Below are 9,765 nucleotides of genomic sequence, written 5' to 3'. Positions count from 1 at the left end.
AGATTAAGAAAGTGGAGAGCTGCTGATCCATATGCTGTCAAAAGAAGAACTGTTGTTGATCCAAGGTTTCACACCAAGGAACACCAAGATTTTTACGAGACTGTCTTGTATGATGATACGTCCATTTTGCATCATGCTTTCATGTTGATATTTATCGCTTTATGGACTGTTATATTACTTTGTGGTACCATACTTATGCCCTTTCTCTCTTATTTTGCAAGGTTTATTTGAAGAGGGAGAATACCGGTAGTTGGAATTCTGGACTGGAAAAGGAGCAAGTCTGAGTCCTCTATTCTGCGCAACTCCAAATGCCCTGAAAATCAACGTGGAATTTTTTGGGATTATATAAAAAATACTGGGCGAAAGAAGTGCCAGAGGGGCGCTACCAGGGGCCCACAAGCCTGGTAGCCGCCGCCCCCCTGGCGGCGGCTACAGGGATTGTGGGCACCCTGCCGGCCCACTGGCCCCCCTCTTTTGCTATATGAAGGGTTTCGTCTAGGAAAAAAATCCGGGTGGAGCTTTTTCGTGGATTCTATGCCGCCACGAGGTGGAACTTGAGCAGAACCAATCTAGAGCTCCGGCAGGACGATCCTGCCGAGGAAACTTCCCTCCCGGAGGGGGAAATCGTCGCCATCGTCATCACCAACACTCCTATCGTCGGAGGGGAGTCATCTCCATCAACATCTTCATCAGCACCATCTCCTCTCCAAACCGTAGTTCATCTCTTGTAACCAATCTCCGTCTCGCGACTCCGATTGGTACTTGTAAGGTTGCTAGTAGTGTTGATTACTCTTTGTAGTTGATGCTAGTTGGATTACTTGATGGAAGAGTTTATGTTCAGATCCTTGATTCTACTCATAACACCTTTGATCATGATTATGATTATGCTCTGTGAGTAGTTACTTTTGTTCCTGAGGACATGGGATAAGTCATGCTGATAATAGTCATGTGAATTTGGTATTCGTTCGGTATTTTGATATGCTGTATGTTATCTTTTCCTCTGGTGGTGTTATGTGAACGTCGACTACATAACACTTCACCATCTTTGGGCCTAGAGGAAGGCATTGGGGAGTAGTAAGTAGATGATGGGTTGCTAGAGTGACAGAAGCTTAAACCCCAGTCTATGCGTTGCTTCGTAAGGGGCTGATTTGGATCCACTAGTTTAATGCTATGGTTAGACGTTGTCTTAATTCTTCTTTCGTAGTTGCGGATGCTTGCGAGAGGGGTTAATCATAAGTGGGATGCTTGTCCAAGTAAGTGCGGTACCCAAGCGCCGGTCCACCCACATATCAAACTATCAAAGTAACGAACGCGAATCACATGAACATGATGAAACTAGCATGACAGAAATTCCCGTGTGTCCTCGGGAGCGCTTTTCCTCCTATAAGACTTTGTTCAGGCTTGTCCCTTGCTACAAAAGGGATTGGGACACCTTGCTGCACCGTTGCTACTACTTGTTACTTGTTACTTTTCACTTGCTACGTTTCACCTCACTACACCATCACTTGTTACCGCTACTTTGAGTGCTTGCAGTTATTACCTTGCTGAAAACCGTTTATCAGAGCCTTCTGCTCCTCATTGGGTTCGATACTCTTACTTATCGAAAGGACTACGATTGATCCCCTATACTTGTGGGTCATCAAGACTCTTTTCTGGCGCTGTTGCCGGGGAGTGAAGCACCTTTGGTAAGTGGAATTTGGTAAGGAAACATTTATATACTATGCTGAAATTTATTGTCACTTGTCACTATGGAAACTGTTCCTTTGAGGAGTTTGTTCGGGGTATCTTCACCACGAACGGAAGCGCGAGGGGTTTCTCCTCAACCTGAGGTACCTACTGAAAATATCTTTTATGAAATTCCTTCGGGTATGCTTGAGAAACTACTAGCTAATCCTTTTACAGGAGATGGATCATCACATCCAGACTTGCATCTGATCTATGTAGATGAAGTTTGTGGTTTATTTAAGCTTGCAGGTTTGCCCGAGGATGAGGTAAATAAGAAAGTCTTTCCTTTATCTTTGAAGGATAAGGCATTGACATGGTATAGGCTACGTGATGATACTGGATCATGGGACTACAATCGGTTGAAATTGGAATTTCATCAAAAGTTTTATCCTATGCATTTAGTACATCGCGATCGGAATTATATTTATGTGACAGGGAAAGCATAGCTCAAGCTTTGGGGAGGCTTAAAGCAATGCTATATTCATGCCCCAATCATGAGCTCTCGAGGGAAATTATCACTCAAAACTTTTATGCTCGGCTTTCTCAAGATGATCGTACCATGCTTGACACTTCTTGTACCGGTTCTTTTATGAAGAAGGATATTGACCACAAGTGGAATTTATTGGAAAGAATCAAACGTAACTCTGAATATTGGGAGCTTGAAGAAGGTAAGGAGTCAGGTATGAATTTCCAGTTTGATTGCGTTAAATCTTTTATTGAAACAAACACTTCTAGAGATTTTAGCGCTAAGTATGGACTTGACTCTGAGATAGTAGCTTCTCTATGTGAATCTTTTGCTGCTCATGTTGATCTTCCCAAAGAGAAGTGGTTTAAGTATCATCCTCCTGTAGAAGTCAACATAGTTAAACCCAATCTAGTTGAAGAGAAAGTCATTGCCTTTAGTGATCCTATTGTTCCTTGTGCCTACACTGAGAAACCACCTTACCCTGCTAGGAAAAAGGATTATTCTAAAGCTCCAACTGTGATACGTAGGGGTTACATTAGACCACTTGCACCCCTTGAGGAAATTAGAGTCGAACCTAGTGTTGCTATTATCAAAGATCTCTTAGCCGAAGACATAGACGGGCATGTTATCAAATTCTATGAGGACTCCGCTAGAATTGCTAAACCTCACGCGAAAGACAAATACAGACCTGTAGTTGGCCTGCCCGTTGTTTCTGTCAAGATAGGAGATCACCTTTTATCATGGTTTATGTGATATGGGTGCTAGTGTTAGTGCAATACCCCGGTCCCTATATGATGAAATCAAAGATGAGATTGCACCTGCTGAGTTAGAATCCATTGATGTCACTATGACGCTAGCTAATAGAGACACTATCTGCCCTCTAGGAATTGTGAGATACGTAGAAGTCCTGTGTGGTAAGACGAAGTATCCTACTGATTTCCTCGTCCTTGCTACTACACAAGATAGCTTTTGTCCCATCATATTTGGTAGACCCTTTCTCAACACTGTTAATGCTCATATTGATTGCATTAAACAAACCGTCACTGTTAGTTTCGAGGGTGTGTCTCATGAATTTAACTTCTCCAAGTTTGGAAGACAACCCCATGAAAAAGAGTCGTCTGGTAGGGATGAAATCATTGCTCTTGCCTCTATTGCCGTACCTCCTACGGGTCCTTTAGAGTAATATCTGCTTGAGCATGAAAATCGTATGCATATGGATGAAAGAGATGAGATAGATAAAATTGTTTTGGAACAATATCCTATTCTCAAGAATAATCTACCTGTTGAACTTCTTGGGGATCCCCCACCAAAGGGTGATCCTGTGTTCGAGCTAAAACAGTTACCAGATACTCTTAAGTATGCCTACCTTGATGAGAAGGAGATATATCCTGTTATTATTAGTGCTCACCTCTCTAATCATGAAGAGAAGAAGTTATTAAAAACTTTGAGGAAGCACCGTGAGGCTATTGGATATACTCTTGATGATCTTAAGGGTATTAGTACCACTCTATGTCAGCACAAGATTAAAAATGACCCTGATTCTAAACCAGTTGCTGATCATAAAAGGAGATTAAATCCTAAGATGAAAGAGGTCGTGAGGAAAGAAATATTAAAGCTTCTGGAAGCAGGAATCATTTATCCCGTTGCTCATAGTGATTGGGTAAGTCCAGTACATTGCGTACCTAAGAAGGGAGGTATGACCGTCGTTCCTAATGATAAGAATGAACTAATCCCACAAAGGATTATTACTGGCTATAGGATGGTGATAGACTTCCGGAAATTGAACAAGGCAACCAGGAAAGACCATTATCCTTTGCCGTTTGTCGACCAAATGCTAGAAATGCTATCTAAACAGACACACTTCTGCTTTCTAGACGGTTATTCAGGTTTCTCGCAAATACATGTTGCATAATCTGATCAGGAGAAAACCACTTTCACCTGCCCCTTCGGTACCTTTGCTTATAGACGTATGCCTTTTGGCTTATGGAATGCACCTGCCACCTTTCAAAGGTGTATGATGGCTATATTCTCTGACTTTTGTGAAAAGATTGTTGAGGTTTTCATGGATGATTTCTCCGTTTACGGTTCTTCCTTTGACGATTGCCTCAGCAACCTTGATCGAGTCTTACAGAGATGCAAGGATACCAACCTCGTCTTGAACTCGGAGAAGTGCCACTTCTTGGTCAATGAAGGCATTGTCTTAGGACACAAAATCTCTGAGAAAGGCATTGAAGTTGATAAGGCTAAGGTTGATGCAATTGAGAAAATGCCTTGCCCCATAGATATCATAGGTATACGAAGTTTCCTAGGTCACGCTGGTTTCTATAGAAGGTTCATTAAAGACTTCTCTAAGATTTCTAGGCCTCTTACCAACCTCTTGCAGAAGGATGTTCCTATTGTTTTTGATGAGGATTGTGAGGAAGCTTTCGAAATACTTAAGAAGGCCTTGATAACCGCACCTATTGTTCAACCACCTGATTGGAACTTGCCCTTTGAAATCATGTGCGATGCTAGTGATTATGCTATCGGTGCTGTTCTAGGACAAAGAGTTGACAAGAAGTTGAATGTTATTCATTACGCTAGTAAAACTCTAGACAGTGCCCAAAGAAACTATGCCACTACGGAGAAGGAGTTTTTAGCAGTCGTGTTTGCATGTGAAAAGTTCAGATCTTATATAGTTGACTCCAAAGTCACTATTCACTCTGATCATGCTGCTATTAAGTACCTTATGGAGAAGAAGGACGCTAAGCCTAGGCTAATCAGGTGGGTTCTCCTGCTACAGGAATTTGATTTGCACGTTGTTGACCGAAAGGGTGCTGATAACCCTGTAGCAGATAACTTGTCCAGGCTAGAGAATGTCCTTGATGACCCACGACCTATTGATGACAGCTTTCCTGATGAGCAATTAAATGTCATTCGCACTTCACATAGTGCACCGTGGTATGCTGATTACGCAAACTATATCGTAGCCAAATACATACCACCCAGTTTCACCTACCAGCAAAAGAAGAAATTCTTATTTCATTTGAGACACTACTTTTGGGATGATCCTCACCTTTATAAGGAAGGAGTAGATGGTTTTATCAGACGTTGTGTGCCTGAACATGAACAGGGACAGATCCTGCAGAAGTGTCATTCCGAAGCCTACGGAGGACACCATGCTGGAGATAGAACTGCTCATAAGGTATTGCAATCAGGTTTCTATTGGCCCACTCTCTTCAAGGATGCTCGTAAGTTTGTGTTGTCTTGTGACGAATGCCAAAGAATAGAGAACATTAGTAAATGTCAGGAAATGCCTATGAACTATTCACTTGTCATTGAACCATTTGATGTTTGGGGCTTTGATTATATGGGACCCTTCCCGAGTTCCAATGGGTACACTCACATCTTAGTCGCTATTGATTATGTTACTAAGTGGGTAGAAGCTATCCCCACTTGAAATTCTGATCATCACACCTCTATTAAGATGCTTAAAGAAGCCATTTTCCCAAGATTTGGAGTCCCTAGATATCTGATGACCGATGGCGGTTCACACTTCATTCATGGTGTTTTCTGCAAGATGCTTGCTAAGTATGATGTCAACCATAGAGTTGTATCTCCTTATCATCCTCAGTCTAGTGGTCAAGTGGAGTTGAGTAATAGGGATATCAAATTGATCTTACAAAAGACTGTCAATAAATCTCGAAAGAATTGGTCTAGCAAACTTGACGATGCACTATGGGCTTATAGGACTGCTTATAAGAATCCCATGGGCATGTCGCCGTATAAAATGGTTTACGGTAAGGCCTGTCATTTATCTGTTGAGTTAGAACACAAAGCTTATTGGGCAATCAAAGAGCTCAACTTCGATTTCAAACTTGCCGGTGAGAAGCGGTTGTTTGATATCAGCTCATTAGATGAATGGAGGGCCCAGGCATACGAGAATGCCAAGTTGTTCAAGGAAAAGGTTAAGAGATGGCACGATAAAAGAATACAAAAACGAGAGTTTAATGTAGGAGATTATGTCCTGCTATACAATTCTCGCTTAAGATTCTTCGCAGGCAAGCTTCTCTCTAAATGGGAAGGTCCTTACGTTGTCGAGGAAGTATATCGTTCCGGTGCCATCAAAATCAATAACACGGAAGGTAATTTTCCTAGAGTGGTAAATGGGCAAAGAATCAAGCATTATATCTCTGGTACTCCCGTAAATGTTGAGACCAACATCATCAATATCATAACTCCAGAGGAGTACATAAGGGATGTTTATCAGCCTGTTTCAGACCCTGAAAACGAAGAGGTATGCGTTTCGGTAAGTAATTGGACTCCGAAACTTTTCCAATAGGAATTTTTCTCCGTTTTGGAATTTTTGGAAAATTAGAAAAATAAAAAGCAGTCCGGAGAGCGCACGAGGCGGCCACAAGCTTGGTAGCCGCCACCTACCCCCCTGGCGGCGGCTACAGGGCTTGTGGGCAACTCGTGTGCCTCCCGGACTCCGTTTTCTTGCGGAGCACTCCTTCTGGTCCAGAAAAAAATCATTATATATACGCCCAAGGGTTTTGATCTCCGTATCGTGCAGTTTTCCTCTGTTTTTGTTTCGAGCCTATTTCTGTCGCAGATCTAGATCGTCATGACTTCCCCAAAAGCTCCTAAGGACAAGATCTTCGAGAAGGTCATCAATCCCTACCTCACGGAAGTGCTGAAACACCCTCAATCTATCAAGATGAGTGAGGGGATGTTGCACATCCGTGATGTTGAGGGGACTAAGAAGACCGGAAGCGTGGAGACGAGGCTCGAAGCAATGGAGCAACAAGTCTTCAAGTGCCAAGGGATGGTGGAGCGTGGACTCAACGCCAACCACATGATGATCGCGGAGTTCACCAGCAATCACAAGATGGATGCCATTGACATTGGGAAGCACCTCTCCAGGCTCTATGACAGGGTTGATCAACTTCAGGCCAGATCTATGACCTGCAGAACCAAAACTGTGAGTATGAGTATAGATTTAAATCAATAGGGTTGGGTGCAGATTTGAGGATTCCGGCGACTCGTTCATCCTGCCATGATGGAGCACCTATGCCTTGGAAGACGGAGGATCAGACTACTTCAACAACACCACCACCATCACCACCAAAGGAAGACAACTAAGCATTGGTATGGGCAATCCCCTTGGCTTTTGCCAAGCTTGGGGGAGTTGCCCTGGTATCGTATCACCTTTATATCTTTTGCTTTTACCTTTGTTTTGGTTCTTTCCTTTTCAGTTTTTATTTCTTCTCTTAGTGGAATAAGTCTTTAGTGTTCAGTTTGAGTCTTTTGCTTTGTGTCTCCCCTGATGTATTCGAGCTTGCGAGCTATATAATAAAGAGTATCTTAGTCAAGGGCTTTGTTTTGTGCCGTGATCAAAAGTATTAAAAGAACGATAGCATGAAAGATCATGAGATGATCTTATGGAAAGTGATAGCTTCACATATGACAAGTATGATGATTGAAACTTGTTGAGAATAGACCAACATAGACCCCAGTCATTGTTGCAATTAATAAGAAGTAATAAGGAAAGAGAGGTTCGCATATAAATATATCATCTTAGACACTTTTTACAATTGTGAGCACTCACCAAGCTATTACATGCTTAGAAGTAGATGTTGGACAAGGAAGACAACATAATGAATTGTGTTTGCTTGGTTCCAAACAATGTTATATGCCTAGAGATCCCTTAGCATGTGACGATTGCTTCCACCTCATATTAGCCAAAACTCCCGCACCAAGTAGAGATACTACTTGTGCATCCATAAACCTTCAACCCAGTTTTGCCATGAGTGTCCACCATACCTACCTATGGATTGAATAAGATCCCTCAAGTAAGTTGTCATCGGTGCAAGCAACACAAATTGCTCTCTAATATGTATGATCTATTAGTGTGTGGAAAATAAGCTTTGTACGAACCTGTGATGAGGAAGACATAAAAGCGACAGACTGCATAATAAAGTTCTTTATCACAGGAGGCAATATAAAGTGACGTTCCTCCGCACTAAGAGGACACGCATCCAAGCCTCAAAAGCGCATGACAACCTCTGCTTCCCTCTGCGAAGGGCCTATCTTGTACCTTTACTTTTTGCCCTTGAAAGAGTCATGGTGATCTTCACCAATTCCCTCTTTTGCCTTTGTCTTGGCTACCGTCACATGCTAGGGAAGGATCTATATTCATATATCAACTTGGAGATGAGTACTTATGCTTTATTATTGTTGACTTTACCCTTGAGGTAAATGGTTGGGAGGCAAAACTATAAGCCCCTATCTTTCTCTGTGTCCAGCTGAAACTTTGATACCATGAGTACCACGTGAGTTGTAACAATTGTGGAAAACAAAAGAGATGATTGAATATGTGGGTTTGCTTTACAAGCTCTTATTTGACTCTTTCTGATGTTATGATAAATTGCAACTGCTTCAATGACTATGGACTGCTGTTGGCTACTTTTCGGTAAGGTTTTTGCTTCATACTTTGTTTTGTGAAGGAATTGTTACTTTCCCATAAGAATCTTTATGATGTATTGCTGTTCTATGTGTGATCATGATGCCCTCATGTCCGTATTATGTTTTATCGACACCTTCATCCCTAAACATGTGGACATGTTTATGGATCTTGGTTTTCACTTGAGGACAAGTGAGGTCTAAGCTTGGGGGGAGTTGATACGTCCATTTTGCATCATGCTTTCATGTTGATATTTATCGCTTTATGGACAGTTATATGACTTTCTGGTACCAACTTATGCCTTTTATCTCTTATTTTGCAAGGTTTATTTGAAGAGGGAGAATACCGACAGTTGGAATTCTGGACTAGAAAAGGAGCAAGTCTGAGTCCTCTATTCTATGCAACTCCAAATGCCGTGAAAATCAACGTGGAATTTTTTGGGATTATATAAAAAATACTAGGCGAAAGAAGTGCCAGAGGGGCGCTACCACGGGCCCACAAGCCTGGTAGCCGCCGCCCCCTGGTGGCGGCTACAGGGCTTGTGGGCACCCCGGCGGCCCACTGGCCCCCCTCTTTTGCTATATGAAGGGTTTTGTCTAGGAAAAAATCAGGGTGGAGCTTTTTCGTGGATTCTCCGCCGCCATGAGGCGGAACTTGAGCAGAACCAATCTAGAGCTCCGGCAGGACGATCCTGCCGGGGAAACTTCCCTCCCGGAGGGGGAAATCGTCGCCATCGGCATCACCAACACTCCTCCCGTTGGAGGGGAGTCATCTCCATCAACATCTTCATCAGCACCATCTCCTCTCCAAACCCTAGTTCATCTCTTGTAACCAATCTCCGTCTCGCTACTCCGATTGGTACTTGTAAGGTTGCTAGTAGTGTTGATTACTCTTTGTAGTTGATTCTAGTTGGATTACTTGGTGGAAGAGTTTATGTTCAGATCCTTGATGCTACTCATTACACCTCTGATCATGATTATGATTATGCTTTGTGAGTAGTTACTTTTGTTCCTGGGGACATGGGATAAGTCATGCTGATAATAGTCATGTGAATTTGGTATTCGTTCTGTATTTTGATATGCTGTATGTTGTCTTTTCCTCTAGTGGTGTTATGTGAACGTCGACTACA

Source organism: Hordeum vulgare, chromosome 7H (genome assembly GCF_904849725.1).
Source record: "Hordeum vulgare subsp. vulgare chromosome 7H, MorexV3_pseudomolecules_assembly, whole genome shotgun sequence".
In the NCBI taxonomy this organism is placed as follows: Eukaryota; Viridiplantae; Streptophyta; class Magnoliopsida; order Poales; family Poaceae; genus Hordeum; species Hordeum vulgare.
This window is presented reverse-complemented; position numbering follows the sequence as displayed.